This window comes from Lissotriton vulgaris, chromosome 4_1, assembly GCF_964263255.1.
Source record: "Lissotriton vulgaris chromosome 4_1, aLisVul1.2, whole genome shotgun sequence".
NCBI lineage: Eukaryota > Metazoa > Chordata > Amphibia > Caudata > Salamandridae > Lissotriton > Lissotriton vulgaris.
The window spans coordinates 364,565,895-364,582,302 of NC_141691.1; positions in this window are offsets into that span (position 1 = coordinate 364,565,895).

Genomic DNA, 16,408 nt, shown 5'->3' on the forward strand with positions numbered 1-16,408 from the left:
CTTTGTAATGAACATAGCACTAGCCTCTACATTTAATGATGTTTTTCTGGTTTTAAGAACTCTATGTAACAGTCACCCATTTTGGAGTATTTGTCCTCCACTATTACACTTAGAAAAGAGGTTTAGAAATAACCACTCTTAAGTCGTTCTCACTGCAACCCATTTTTTTCACTTATCACACCAGTCTACACTTAGACTCACAAACCTATCTTTCATAGACTGCTTATTAAAAGTTCTCCGGTAAAGAGCCCCCATTGAGGTTGCCTTTCAGGCATTGCAGCACCAGCCCAACGTGGAGCAAAAGCCCAATGATGAAGCATGACACCTACCTAGGTGTGTAAGGGCATTTTTTTCTAAAGAGTAGTGCTCCCTGCTGACTCTTTAGAACTTGTCTGACCTAAGTAGAAATACACATCTGTACACATCTGTATAGGAGCTGCATACCCCTCTTGTCTTAGACAATTCATCTGCAGCAGGTATGCTGGACCTTAATGCACTCTGAGTTCCTCTATTTTCATGAACATTTCATCAGATGCCCAGGTTAAACATCTGATACCTCGATGCTTCCATTTTTGTTTGTTCACAGTTTGATATAACCATGTGATTCCTTCAGTCATAAACCCAATTTCAGTCATCTTGTCCTCAACTGTAATCGTTACATTCACAGGTTCAGTATAAAAAAGCTCACATCTAACCACTGCAGTCTCGGAAGAAAGCAGTAGTGTAACAAAAGCCCCAGCAGCCCCTGTGGTATGGGAGGACCCCTCTGGCACTGGCAGATCCCTGACTTGAGAGTTCTGAGCATGATCCAGAGCCCCCTCGAGTTTCATTATGTCACTGAAAGAAAGGATGTAGTGCATATTTGAGAATGGTGGTTCTCCCACTGTAAATCAGTGGCATTGGGAAAAGAGCAATCTTTGGTAAGGTTTAGCGAGAATGACTAATCACAGCTTAAACTATACTCTAAATATTGATGAGAAAGGAGTCGAGGGAGACGTTGGCTGTTGGACTGAGGATAACAAGCTCCAAGCTCATCTTTATTTTTTTGCAGTTATTAAAGCTCGAACTCCACCTGGAGGTTTGGAGCACTTGGAGCACTTTATATGAGCATCCCTTACAGTACACAAGGTCACATTCATTCATTTTCTTTTGTTTTAGGCACCAGGAGATTGAGTGACTTGCCCAAAATCACAGTTCATTAAGCCGACGCTTAGATTTTAACCTGGTTCCGAGTTCCAAAGTCAACATCTCTGACTGTAACGCAACATCCTCTCCCACCTGTAATCTTGATTAACTGAGTTGAATCTACTTTAGGAAGATTTACTACTTGTGTGGGAGCCCATGGCCTGGGCCTGCTACTCTTTCAATACCTTACTTCCTTGATTATACCAAACCAACCCCGAGCCCGTTGGGGTAAAACTCACCGACAGATTAGCATACACATGCACAATGATACAAATAACATTTGAAACTCTTGTCTGTTTATATCATTTTTGTGGTAATTTACTTACTATATTTACATCTTTTTATTTTTACCTAAAGCTACTTTATTTATTTAAGCAAATTATTCACATATATTTCTGTGGAAGTTTCCTTGATACTTAAACCAGGCTTCAAAAAGTGAACCGAGGATACCCTTCGCCTTAACAGTCGTTTTCCTTGTAAAGTCTCCTTTTTGGGCACCCGGCGGGCTCAGTTCAATCAAAGCTGTCTAATTTCTCCTCTACTATTTGGATTAAAGGAGAAGTAACCATTTTAAAGAGCAAGGTAACATATTCCAATGATGGCAGCTACGCAATTGGAAATATACTATTAAGAACTCTGTAATTACATTTCAATTGAGTGGACATGGAACTATACCAGAAAAGTCACAAGTACACCAGAAAAGTCTCAAGTGTACCCCTCAGTGTTCCACAATATCACCCGACAAAACCTGTCCCTAAAATTACAGTGGGGAACATCACTGACGAACGAAAGCATATATACTTACTGCAGGATTACGAGAGGCATTTCTTACGTGTCATGCTTCTTAAGGCTTTTGCACATCTGACAGGTGGGATTATGGATACAGCACAAGGCAGAAAAGATGTTGGTTCAGTTCAGATCCAACAGGGATAGTTGTATCACTCTCATCTGGCCTCTCATGCTCCGAGACGCTGCCTCTTGAAGGGGTGACAGGGGCGGTGTTGCCCACTTCCCAGTCAGGCTCATAGGGAGTTCTGAAACTTCCACCCGGGTGTCGATCCTCACTCGCAGTAGTTGTTGTTGAGTGTTACGTTCTTCATGCATCAGCACCTTGATGACATCTAGGAAGTGCTGCCACTGTCCCTGAGCTAGTGCCCCTTTTGCTCTTGTAATACTTCTGTCTTCCTTGAATGCTTCACAGATCTCTTCCCACACTATTTTTTATAGTTTTTTTGAAACTCTGTGTTGGTACTGCGTTATTACCAATTTTCCCCACAATCTCACAGATTTGGCATCCTCATATCATTGTCAACACTTGACTGTCCAGCAGAATTTATGAACTCCCAGCCCCGCCGTGACCTCCGACATCCCGTTGCCTTAGTCTTGCTTTCATGTCATTCATGACGCGATATACCACGTGACACCCTCCTTTTGAAATATTCAGACGCGGCAAACCATTACGGATGCCGGCGTTCCGTGAGACGATCACCGGACCAGGAAGACTTGACTAAACCCGAACTCCAGGTTAGTTTACACCCCCATCCAGCCCCCGATTGCCGAGTACGCTATCTCGGACCCGAATTTCACGCGCTGATTCCTCTGCTTCTACACGATTTTTTTAGATAGCAGACCATCTGTTCGCGAGAGGCACGTAAGTGACACGCCTCCCAGTTTTTTCACTTATGCATGCTAACACCACGTATCACCCGTCTACACTCGAAACACCAGCATGTAAACGACGTATTTTACCCTTGAAATTGAAAATTTAACATCATGATGGATTATATGCATTACATAGGCTTATGTATTGTTTTTTATGGACACAGTGATTACTGAAACTAATATTTGTTTATATTATTGTTTGTAGTGTGATTTCCCTGATGAAGGGCATGTTATCTAATGCCCGAAATGCATTGGACATGTTTGAAATACAGTTCCTGATTCATATATGATTGAGAATTATTCTGAAGATATAACTATGACACAACTATGAACTAAAATCAAATTTAAAAAGGAAGATCATTGAATGAAAGTCATTGTTTGATCTAATGACGACCATATGTGTGCCAACGAAGGGATGAGACTAGAGATTCTCTAGCCTCACGTTTTCAATATTTCATAGACGTCGTTGGGCTCTCGACGCCACCTTGCTGAGCACCATTAAACCACCACAAACCACAGAAAAAGACTATTTAAACTCCAAAAATTGCTGTGCATCTATCCAATTACAGTTTCAAGTTCCTTGAATGCTTCACAGATCTCTTCCCACATAATTGCTGTGGGGCAGGCCCCATCCACAATCATCTGCACAAACTCTTCAGTGTTTTCCTCATCCATCTCCATTTTGTCATCTCTCTATGTAGCAAGATGCCTGGACAGATAGTCTTCATATGTAAATGGCTGGCTTAGTGTATGGTGCACACTTATTTAAGTGAAGCGGCCCGCACAACCATAGAAAGCTCTTTAAGTGGCAGTTGTGGAGAGCAGTCTTCTGGCTTAGTCCGGGAGTGTAAATCAGCTTGTTTCACCAGTACTAGTAGTGTAGGCTAAGCGAAAACGAACCACACAGTGTAGTTATAAAAGTATGTAGTTATTATAAACACTCACTAACATGTTGCAATATCTCATACCCAGGGATATAATCCAAATACACACAATACTTCAACAATAAAACAGGATAGTAGCACAGAAACACGGTGGTCCCCAGGGGGAGATACTAATAAAGGGAATGAGAAGTCAAGACTGGACTGAGAAGACTTAGAAGAGTAGGAGATCCAAGGAACCATCCAAGGTAAGTACCCAGGAACCCGACAGAGGCTGTGTGCAGAGTGGAAAAGCGACTGCTTACTCAACAAGAAGACTCAGCGGCAGAACGGATAAATGTCTGTTACCAGTTAGTTTCAACAACAGGCCCCCACCCAATCACCACTTAGCTTGGAAATTGAGCCAGACAGCAATAAGCACAGACACACCTGCAACATAGCATTTTCCCAAACAAGTAAAAAATGAATGCACTGCTGTCAGTCACCACTCACCTCCACTACATAGAGTTGTGTAGGTTTGTTTTTTACCTTTAGGCCACTTCAAAGTCATTATCCAAATTGGGTTAATTTGAGTGAATTAGAAAACTTCCATCTTCTTCTGGTGGCAGTTCTAAAACTATTCATGCCCATGCCCTGAGTCATTCCATCATCTCTGATTCTCCTGAGTCTGGCTCTGAGTATAGTGTCCAACTCTGTACCAACTGTGTCCAGAGTCCCAAATCAAATGCAATAGATCGGCCTGAAGTATAATTTTGTTGTTGACCAACAAGAAGGGAAAGATTTAGCCACTTTTTGTGTAGACTTGATTTTTGTTTGAATCATCTAAGGGACTGGTCAACAGAAAAAAATAAAACAAAGCAGTGTGGACTGTGGAGTGGACCTGATGAAGGAATCTCACTATCTCTCAAAGGGGAAGGAAAGAAATAACCTTCAGTGGAAAATTATTGACCAGTTGTCGGTAGACCACCAACATTTTGAATCATATTTAACACATTAAGCCTAATAGTTACAGATAAACAAACACCCAGTGTCACACCCCTGCCATCACAAGAATCATCTCTTCTCAACACAATGATAATGACACATCATCACAACAAGTTCACATCACAACAAACAACAATAAGTCAATGTGCAATGCATGCCAGAATGTATCTGTTCTTCAGGTGTGCTCACCATGATTGATTTGTGGTACATTGCAGAATGCACATCCATTTGTCCACGAAGCAGAGTACTGCCAGTGTAAATTAAAATATAATCTCACATGTGGGGCAGTCCTTCTAGGGTAAGAAAGGATAGATAGTCACAGCCCAGGGTTGGAGGAAGGCACATATTTGTTTGTATTCTCCATCCAATGCCTAGCTTGAGGGAAATGGGTTTGGGGGTGAGTCAGGACTTTTCCAGTGCACTGTAACATAAATCCAGCAAAGAAATTTGTCTAAAAGTAAGACGATGGGGATGACTTGGCCACCCAGACACACACAAATAATAAAGTAAATAATGTTCCCTACAGCTATATCTTTTCTTTTGATTTATTTTTGGCATCAAAGAAAGAAAGAATATCAACGATAGACTGCAGACTGAGAAAGAAAGGTCTATGACTGTTAATGGCCCAGGCCTAGTATTCAGGGAAATAGAGCTCATCCTCAAACTGTGGTTGTTCACCGAGAAGTAGGCAATCTAACACATGATCCATGACCTGAGTCTCCTTCATCTTCATCCTCTGGTACTTCAGGTAAATTGTAATTTGGTAGTACACTGTGCTGATTCATTTTAATCATGGTTAATCTCTCCACATTTTGGGGTGTGAGATTGGCCCTTCCCACTGTTACAACCCCAGCCGCACTGAAAACACACTCAGCCGAGACCCTGGCTACAGGGCAAGCCAGATAGTTTATTGCCAGACTGGCCACCTCTTCCCGTACCTATAAACACCTATACACCAATGGATTTTGAACAAGGTTGTCCTCTGTCGTGTCATCCAGATAGGATGAACCATTTCTTCAGTGTTTAATTACTGGTGTTCCACTTTGCTCTACCTCCTTTGCCTTTGCCTCTGCACTGGAATTAAGCCCTGCCAGTAGAAACCGCTCAGTTGCCAATTTTGGGGATGATGCTCCTGGTCTTGTTGATGGTGTTCTTGTTGTTATTTTTGGCTGCTGTGATCCAACAGTAATGCTCTCAGGATCTGATCCCGAAGGCTGCCCCACTGGACTTGTGCCCTGAAGGAGCGGGCTTCTAATTCCCTGTTGTTCTTTTTCTAGCTCACTGTCTTGATCAGCTATTCATGTTTTGTATTTTCTAACATCCTATCTGAAATAGGAAAGAAAGTGTACAGTATAGGTTTTTACCGTGGATCAAGAATTGTGGCACAGATATAATGGTTGGGGGACTTAATGTCTCTTTCTACCCTTGTATTAGCAGGCAAGCAAAGGATTACCAATTCATACGCATCTTTTTTTCCTCCACATTAGTGTACATTGCTGACACCTCGTGTAACTGTTCCTGATGCATGTATAACAACAGGATAGCTTGGCCCATGGTATGATCCTCTTTGCTGACTACCCGTGTGAACACCTTAAAAGGAAACAGCATCTCTGTCAGGCAATTGATTAGGCCTCATTGGTCCATGTCATTGATCATGCCTTTCACAGTTGCATCTCTTCTGTGCATGACATATTAATTGATAGGTTTGCACTGCTCAAACAGTCGTACAAGCATGTAATACGTGGAGTTCTAGCGTTTTTGCACCGCCTGTATGAGTACTTTAACTGGCATTCGATTATCATGCTGAATGAGCCTCAGCTGTTTCTGGGCTTTAAATGAAAGGCTGAAATTAGTGCAAATTCTTCTGCAGGTGGACAGTAAGTTGCTTACTTGCTCTTCTTTTTTTAGAACAAACTATACAATGATGTTGATGCAGTGCGCAAAACACAGGACCCTGAAATAACCACCATCAATAAAGCCTTTCTATGTTAATGGATTATTGTCATTAGCAACAAATACAATCTTAAGCCCTCTTGGTCACAGCCATTCAAAGACCTTGTTGTTAAAGTCTTCCAAAATATTTGCAGCTGTATGGGATTTCTCCATGTTGAACATTGCTACTGTTACATGCTTCCGAACTGCATTATAAATCTCAGCAGTGATATTACAGATATTTTTTTTCTAACTCCCTCAAAGTGATCTAGTGTGCAGTGATGTACATGTAATCATTCGGTTGGCAACTGGTCCACATGTCTTTTGTCAGGTAGATACTGTGAACAGAACGCTGCTGCAAAGCTTGTCCCAGCAATTCAGCACATTGTAATGTAGTGCTGGAAAAGCAACTCTGGCAAAATAGGATCAGCTGGGAACCTTCAATTTAAGGCAGATGTCTGCCAGAAATTTATGAAAATCCACCTCTTCCACAAAAAAAGGGAGGAGGTCCAGTGCTAACATTGTAACCAGTTTTCACATTGTACAAAAGTATCATTGGGTGGTTGCGTCCATACTACTCCTCCGGTCTAAACATAGCAGGAATAGTAGCCTGAATTATTTTCTTTCCTGATGCCACTGATGCAGGTGACTTTTTGAGAGCAAGTGGTGGAAGGCTCAATGTGCTTTTCAGCATGCCATTCACTGTCCTATGTTACCTTGGTGTCTCCACCTGAGTCTTGTGCCATTCTGATGTTGCTGATGTGGGCGATACTACTGAACTTCTGGGGAGAAGGCTGCTTTGCGTAATGAAGATGCCTTCCCCTTCTGCACCTTCCACCGTGATCAGATCGGATTCTGATTCCCTGCTCATTTGTCTTTCACCCCTTTAACCTACAACACTTGCAGAGGGAGCATATGGCAATGTTTACCTCGTTCCAGATATCCGAAAAGAAGTCCCAAGTTGGTGAGTTCAACTTTTGGCACCACTGCCAATGTCAGTTTAACTTGCGGTAGGTGGATGTCTTGACGTCTGACTCTCTGCAGTACCTACTTCTACTGAGGTGGTTGTGGATATAGGTCACTGCCAGGACTTTTCAAATATGGCAGGTGGTGGGGGTTGGATCTGTGGTGCCATTGTCTCATTCTTCACCAGGAAGTTGGGATGGTGTAACATAGGTCTCCACAGGAGTTGGGCTACACCTTCATGACAGGCTCATCGTCATCCTCCTCTTCTAGATCTGCCTCCATACCTTCAAGGCTTTCTGGAACCTTACTTTTCCCTAGCATTGTCTTGTAGCGTGTCTCACTCTTAGACTGAGGCGTGATCCAAGTGGTGTCTAGATCAGATCATCAGAAGGCGGGGTTTGAAGAAGAAGATGATGTACCACTAACCCTCCTTTTTCTAGCTGTTGATCTGAAAGACAATGGATCTTCCGGAGCAGATTGCATGTGCATGACGCTCAATCTCTTTTACTGCTCCTACTTTGGGAGGAATGACTATTGGCTGTTGTGGCTGTTATTGTTGTCAACTTCTGAGTGAGCTTCCTGCAACTATTGGGTACTACTTCGCGATAGCGATAAGTCAATTTCAACATCACTCCTTATTGGCTTTGACATGATTAGACTGGCTGCCTCCAAGACAGACATGGGCTTGGGCCTAGAATGTAGTGGGTCCATTGGATTGGGGGTGCTGCTCCCAGCTAGCTTCCCAGAGGCCAGTGTGACAGACACAATTTTTAGTTTTCCCCAGATAATCTGGGGCGACATACCAGAGGTGGTTGTGGTAAGCTCCTCCTTTTTCTCACTGGCCACTTTCTTGGTAGCAGTTTTAGCTCCTTTCTTTGGGGCAATCTTGAAGCTGTCAGTTAGCAGTGGCACTTAGCTTCACAATTTGAAAAGATGTCTGTGATGTGTGGGTCACTCACTTGTCATGCCTTGCACAGGCTTTCTTTCTGGCAGCACTAATGGTGGTTTGCTTCTTGTGCCTCTAAACAAAAAGAAGCAAGAAGGACTTCAGTGAAATGTGGCATTATTTATTTTCAATTAGTAGCACAAACAAATATAATATAATTTAGTGTGGGCACTGGTTACTCACTATCATAAATAATTAACAATTTAGTGTATGTATACGGAAAACCACAACAACATAAACTTTCCTGGTAACTGACTGTACACTCAGGAAGGATAAGAGAGAGCAACATATAGATGAAACTGTTTGCTTAATGTGCGTCACATGACAGATGTCACTCAAATATGAGGTGGTACTCAGGAAGGGGCAGCTGACAAATGACAATGGAATGAATAATCCCTAGACAATTGATGCTGGTGAAGCCCTATACCAGACATGGGGTTGACGTGATTGATGCCAGATGTAAAGGGAAAGGGGTAACTATGAACCAAACAACTAAAACAAAATTAATTGTATGAAAAACTGAAAAAATGTAAAATATAATTGACCAATTAATGAAAAAATGGAAGCAATTAAATCATAAGTGAAGCTATCCTCAAAGATAAAATAAGTTAATAAGATGATATCTCATAGCTCAATCACAAATGCAGCCTAGGGCAAAGGATCGATTTTGTTTGGACGCACAAAATGGCTGCAACTGGTACAGCATATTCATCAACAACAACACTGACCAGGAGGGCATTGGGAACATAGAGAAGACATGCCGTCCTATAGGGAAAGCACACTGGCTGCCTAGCCTACACAAAAAATGGCCAGGCCTCGACCACATGATCATACTTGCTGGCTAGTGGTAACTTAAAATGGCCACCAGCCTCATGGTCAAAACAAGAAGCAAGTGGCCTACACATGCAGGCCAATGGCAAAGGTGCACTGGCTGCCTAAACAAAATGCCCACCAGCCACATGGTCAGAACAAGAAGCAGATGGCCTAACGCATGCAGGCTTATGGCAAAAGCAAACTTGCTGCCTACACAAACTGGCCCCCCAGCCACAGGGTCACAACAAGAAGCAGTAGACCTAGAGCAAAGAGCACATGCAGGCCTATGGCAAAAGCACACTGGCTGCCTATACAAAATGGCTGCCAACAACATGGTCAAAACAAAAAGCAGGAGGGCTAGAACAAAGAATGCATGCAGGCCTATGGCAAAATGACACCGGCTGCCTACACAAAATGGCTGCCAGCCTCTTGTTCAAAACAAGAAGCAGGAGACCTGAAGCCTGCTGGCTATGACAAAAGTACACCGGCTGCCTACACAAAATGGCCACCAGCCACATCGTGACAACAACCAGCAGGAGGCCTAGAACAAAGAATGCATGCAGGCCTATGGCAAAAGCACACAGGCTGCCTATACAAAATGGTGACCAGCCACATGGTCACGACAAAAAGCTGGAGGCCTAGAACAAAGAACGCATGCAGGTCTATGGCAAAACAGCACTTGCTTGATACACAAAATGGCTGCTAGCCACATGATCATTCACAACAAGAGGCAGGAGGCCTGTAAAACATAGAGCACATGCTAGGGAGAGTCCACTTATTAAACAAATTGGCCCCTGACCAGTGGACACATGGCATCTGTAACAAAAGCAAATAGTGGCCTATGACACACACACACACACACACACACTGGCAAGACAAAGGAACAGAACATTAATTCACCAGTGCCAAACATGAAAATAACAGGGAATAAAAAATGTTTACAACACCCATCCTTGAAAAAGCGTTACCCATCCTAGTCCTATACGCTGTTTGCAGGAAACAAATATGTGAAATACCACAAAAAACACATTATGTATTCAATCCAAAGCCATCCATAGCCTAAATGCTGGTTCAAATTCAACACACACTACAGGAACAATTGTTTCATGCTCCCATGGCTAGCTCTGGGCCTACTGGCTGGAAGGCCAATTGGTAAATGAAATCAACATTGCAAATGTCTTTAAAAAAAAGTAGAACAGGGAGTAAACTGTGAAACTTTTTTCTTTAAAAAAGAAGAAAAATAAAATGCTAAGAAATCAGTGATCAATCAGCCCATACTAAAACAACAGGCCACCAATAACAAGAAATTTAAAAAATCCATTAAAAGTACAAACAAATCCAGGTGCATGGCCCCAATCAAACAAACAACACCAGTTTTTAATTACCTGTGGAATCTAAAATCTAATAGTTCTTAAATCCAAGAGGGAAAGTCACTCACAGGCAAGACATTTTTTGGGGGGGGAATCAGAATCCACTATCCTTTAACCTGCATTACAACGTGTCATCTAATCTGACTCTTATGTATGATTAAACTTCGACCATTTTAGTTTTGAGTGACAATTTAATTACTTCACCTTGAATGTTGTTGCTTCAAAAAGCGTTATTTTGAATTTCTTTACTATTGCCCTTCTAATACTTTGGAAAACCTTGTCTCCAAGGGCTTTCTAGCAAACAAAAGAGAGCTATTGGAATGTGGTCAAAATCTATATGCCTTCAGCATAATGCAATGATCTTTTAATGATGAGGGCAAGAATTGGGACTGATTTTGCACAGCTACTAGCCTAGGATCTAAGTCAGATGGAAATTAATTAAATAAGAGGTCACCTTACACAAATATCGAGTTGGAAATATCATGATTCAGAAATATCATCATCAAGAATATGGTGGTGAAGAATATCAAATTTAAGGTAAGAAATATTGTTTTTAAAAATATAGAAGAAATTAATATTTTTTATTGCTATGTATTTTAGTTTATATTTTAAATGTATGTGATGTATTTTTTGCATAAGTATCATTTATGCTTTTCAATGTATGCGTTGAATTTTTAGTAGTTATCAATTTTATTTTAATAAAATGTTGCGTTTTTTTATTTCCGGAGTGGGTTGTGGGTTTATACGGGAATAGGGTGGGAAGAAATGTAATTATAATAAATGAATGATTATTTTTTATTTATTCAATTTAAATGTTATAGTGTTAATTGGTAGCTAATTAATATTAATCCAATGATTGATAATTAATGGTGGTAATTGTGTAATTTGTTTTTAGGTGCGGGTTGTGGTGTTTATAGGGGTAAGGGTGGGAAATAATGTATTTTTGATTAATTAATAATTAGTTATTGAATTATATTAACTAAATAATTGATAATTAATTATGGTAAGTATGGGATTTTTTTTAGGTGTGGGTTGCAGTGTCCAAGGATCAAAAAGTGGTATTTTTTTTTATCAGATCCCACAACATCAACATCATCTCCTTCACTGATGATAACCAGCTAATCCACTCACTCTCAGCGGACCCCAATTCAACAAAGCCTAACTTTCACAAGTGTATGAAGGACGTTGCAGTCTGGATAAAGAACAACTAGTTGAAGTTCAACATGGACAAATCAGAAGTTCTGATCTTTGGCAGGCATACCACCCTCTGAAATGACTACTAGTGGAAACTGGAACTTGGTCCCACCTCCGGGCCAATAGACCACTCCCACAATCTCTACATCATCCAGGACAGTGAACTCTCCATGAAATGTCAGGTCAACACGTCTCCTCAGCCTTCTTCAATACTCCGTGCATGCTCTGCAAAGTCTTCAAGTGGCTCCCCATCAGCACCAGGAAAGGGTACTGCTGGCCCTTATCACCAGCCTACTAGACTATGGCAAAACACTCTATGCAGGCACCACCACCAAACTCATGAAAAGACTCTAGATGATCCAGAACACAGAAGCCAGACTGATCCTTGACCTACCCAAGAGGACCCATATCATCCAACACCTGAAGGTCCTCCACTGTCTCCCCTTATGGAAGAGATACCAATTCAAGTGTCAGACTCATGTCTACAAAGCCCTCCACAACCAAGTACCCGCTTACATGAACCATCGCTTGAATTTCTACCATCCTCCCAGGAACCTCTGCTCACTTTGCCCTCACGCAGATACCATGCATCCACTGCTCCAGAGGATGCACCTTTTCCCACCTCTCTGCCAAGCCCTGGAACACCTTAGCCCTCCACCTGCGTACTTCAACCTTGCTGGCCCACTTCAGGAAGGGACTCAAGACCTGGCTCCTTAACTGATACCCACAGTACAGCACCTGGATACCTCAGGTGATAAGCTGTGCTGTATAAGTACCCTGATTGGTTGATTGATTATTATATAGGTCCCCCTAAGGTAAGACCTGGTATCCCATAGGGCAGAATGCTGTGTAATTAGGATAGGATAGAAGAGGATAAAACTTGTAAAGCACACTAATACCCATAGCTGTCAAGGTGCTATTGGGGAACAGGAGGACCAGCAGAAGAGAGTCGGCCAATGAAAAGGATACTAGGATGTAAAGAGTTAAGTTTTCAGATGTGTTTTAAAGGCAAAAAAAGAGTCTGCATCTGAAATACAGTTAAGTAGGGAGATCTAAAGTGTGGTGGCCGGTACGGAAAAGAAGCGACCACTCCATCAAGTCCTATGAAATCTGGGGATCTAAAGTTTTTGCAGGATCTCATTTGCCTCCCAGAATGTACCATTGAAAAAGTGACTTCAGAGGGGAAGGGCTCTTTGATGGAGGGCCTTACATACCAAGCACACGCCTTAAAAATACTATGTTTTCTGACAAGGAGCCTATGTAGGAAACTGAACCCATGCCTAGCGGAGTGCCGCTCGGGATTGTTCAGAATGAGACGAATCGCCACGTTCTGTATCATCTGCAGTTTGTTAAGGAATGCACAGCTAATGTTCAGGTGCATAGTCTTGCAGTAATTCAGCTGTGAGGTAACCAGGGCAATTATGAGTGACTGGTGCAGTTCCGAAGGGATATAAGGAATAAAGTTTTTCAAAATCCTCATTATGTAGAAGCACGTGCTGACATTGTGACTGAATTGAGCATCAAAGCTCAGAGCGTCATCAAAGATGACCCCAAAGTTTTTAGCTGACCCAACGGGGGAGAGGAGAGGTCAGCAGACCTCTGGCCACCAAGTGCCTGATAAGATGGAGTTTTGAGAACTGAACACAAGCACTCCAGTCTTCTCTACATTGATCTTCAGGAAATAGCCCTCAATCCAGCAAATAATGCTGAACATACACTGATTAAACCTCCCTGCTACCCACAGCAGATCGTTGGAAATGGAGATCATAATTTGTGTGTCGTCCGCATAAGAATGAATGGTTGGACATATGTTTTTAAGTTTTACATGTCCTGGTAGTGAAAACCTCCTGAATTCTTTTTCACCATTGGTGGGCAAGTATGGGGACAGTTAAAAAATATAATAATTAATTGCGAAGAAATTACTAATCTGATTAGTTGTTGGTGAGGGTGTCCGAAACTAGAAATATGTGATGCTGTATAATAAATAGATTATTTCTTTACTTTTGTCTTGTTAATGTATTTAAAATAATCAAAAAAGCTTTTATACAAAACTTGAAAAAGAATCATGTAGAAAGTGAGGTAATCTGTATATAAGGAATTGTGATGTGTACCACAACTTTAACTATTTGTTTCATATTTCTTACATGTGTATATAGATAAAATGTTAATAATGTTGTAAGAATGAATAAGTAATGTAAGTTATATTTCTATTTGTTTGAAGCCCTAAAGAAGTTCATAACTGGGTGAAATGTGTTGGTTAGGCAGAAATTATTTTTCTCAACAAGAAAGATGTGTGAATAATGAATTGCAAAAAACGAAGGAAATTACCTCTCGATTCATCCATCTGTGATCAGATACCATTTTGCTGTTACTTAAGTTAAGTTTTGAAGTTGCCTCACTGTTGTGTTTTTGAAAAAAATGTGTATAATTCATGGTTTAAATTGGTGGTGAACTATTGGAGGTGGGAAACAATTGATTTTTGTACTGAGACAAATTTAGCACAAGTGGTTGTGCAACAAACGGACCCCCTAGCCACCATAATGTGTTCATTCTCTTTTAGGGGTGTAGTGAAGTAGTGTGGCTCACTGGTTAGAGGCGGCAGACCCAAGAGCAGAGGACGGCCCGGGACCAGGGTTCGATTCCCGGCGCGGCAGGTTTCTGGACCAGGGTCAGCGGACTCGATAATTCTCTCGCCTCGGTGCCCACTCTGATCAGCGATCACACTCGGCAACTCTGGGCATTAGCTTGCCTCATCTTCACTAACGGCCCCACCAGACCGCCGGGGATGCCTGGTCTCACCCTGGAGATACCCATTAAGGGACCATCTCTCAGGGAAGCCAGGAAGGGTTTCGCAGCGGTCGAAGCGCTTTGGGACCCTACGGGTAAGTAGTGCGCTATATAAATGCCAATACATTACAATACATAGGGGTGGGTGGAATTTGCGAAATTCACTTTTGCAAATTATCGCGAAAATGTCAAAAATCTCCGCAAACACGTGGAAATATCGCAAAGACGCAGAAGTCATTTTCCCCCATTTGTTCCGCGATGTTTTCTGCGTGATCGTGTTGAAAAATGTCTCACCAACTTGCCCATGCTGTCACCATCTTGTTTTCACTTGTCCCGCTCACTCGCAATGCTTATTTCCTGTTCGGTGTCTCGAATGACGTGTTCGCGACCGCAAATTCACGCGGGATAGCGCGACCGGCTAACAACAATCCAACATAGGAAATCTCGTCGGCGAACACAGGGATGCTAGCGCACCCGCGAGAACGCATTTTTAAAGCGTGTGCCAGAAAATACTTCTGTTTCGCAGCAGATTGAGAAAGTTTTGACATTTTCGCGCTCTCTGCGGAACGCGAAAATGTCACATTTTCGCAATTTCCGCTAGCGGAATGAAATTTACTGCCCAGGCCTAATCTCTTTGAAATAGAGTTGTCAGCACTCACTGTTCCTCTCACTTGTTACAAACAACAGAACATTAGTTTTGATGATGCTAGAGAGGAGCTGGCCCGGGATCTTTTTGGATCCAAAAGTCAGGAACAGTCATAATTGGTTAAACAGGTGAAGAAGGTCTCAAGTCTAAATTTGTAAAATAGGAGAAACTAAAAAAAATTACTTTCTAAATGGTGGGATGGGGTGACTCTAAAGAGATACCTAGAAAATAAAAAAGTTCTACGGGGTCTTAGGATCCCAACATTTCCAAACTTTAAGGATCTAGATCCGGACCTTCTATCTGAATGGGAAGAGAATTTACATAGATCTTCATATACAATGATTAAGATTTTATTTCAACATGCTGATAAAACATATTTGAAGCTTAGTGAAAGCATAAAAACACTGGAAGGGGAAATGAAGGATTTAGAGTTAAAAGAAGCAACAGAGAAAAATTATGTAATTTTGAAAGAACACTGTTATGTTATGTTAAAAGCACTTATACAGCGCACAGACACCAGGCGGTTTAGTGACACTAGAGACGAAGGGGTAATGATGGACATGTGATTACTCATAGGCTTGCCGAAACAGATACATTTTAAGAAGTGTCCTGAAGGAGACGAAGCTGGGGGAGAGTCTAAGTTCACTCGGAAATTAATTCCATAGCCTGGGGGCCAGAGAAGAAAATCTAAGGCCACCACGTTTTTTCCGCTTATATGAAGGAATAACAAGCAGGTTATGGTGGGAAGAACGAAGGGCACGAGAGGGGGCATAGCGATGGATTCTGGAGGCAATGAAGGCAGGGCCCTGATCAGAGAGAGCCTTGAAAATGGTACACCCGAGTTTAAAAATGCAGCGTTTGGCCACCGGGAGCCAGTGAAGGTTCCTCTGTAGTGGAGAGACATGTTGATGTTTAGGCTGGCAGAAAACAAGCCTGGCAGCTTGATTTTGCACCGGCTGCAGACGATGGACCTGGTAAGCAGGAATGCCGACATAAAGAGCGTTGGCGTAATCAATACGAGAGGTGATTAAGGCCATGGTGA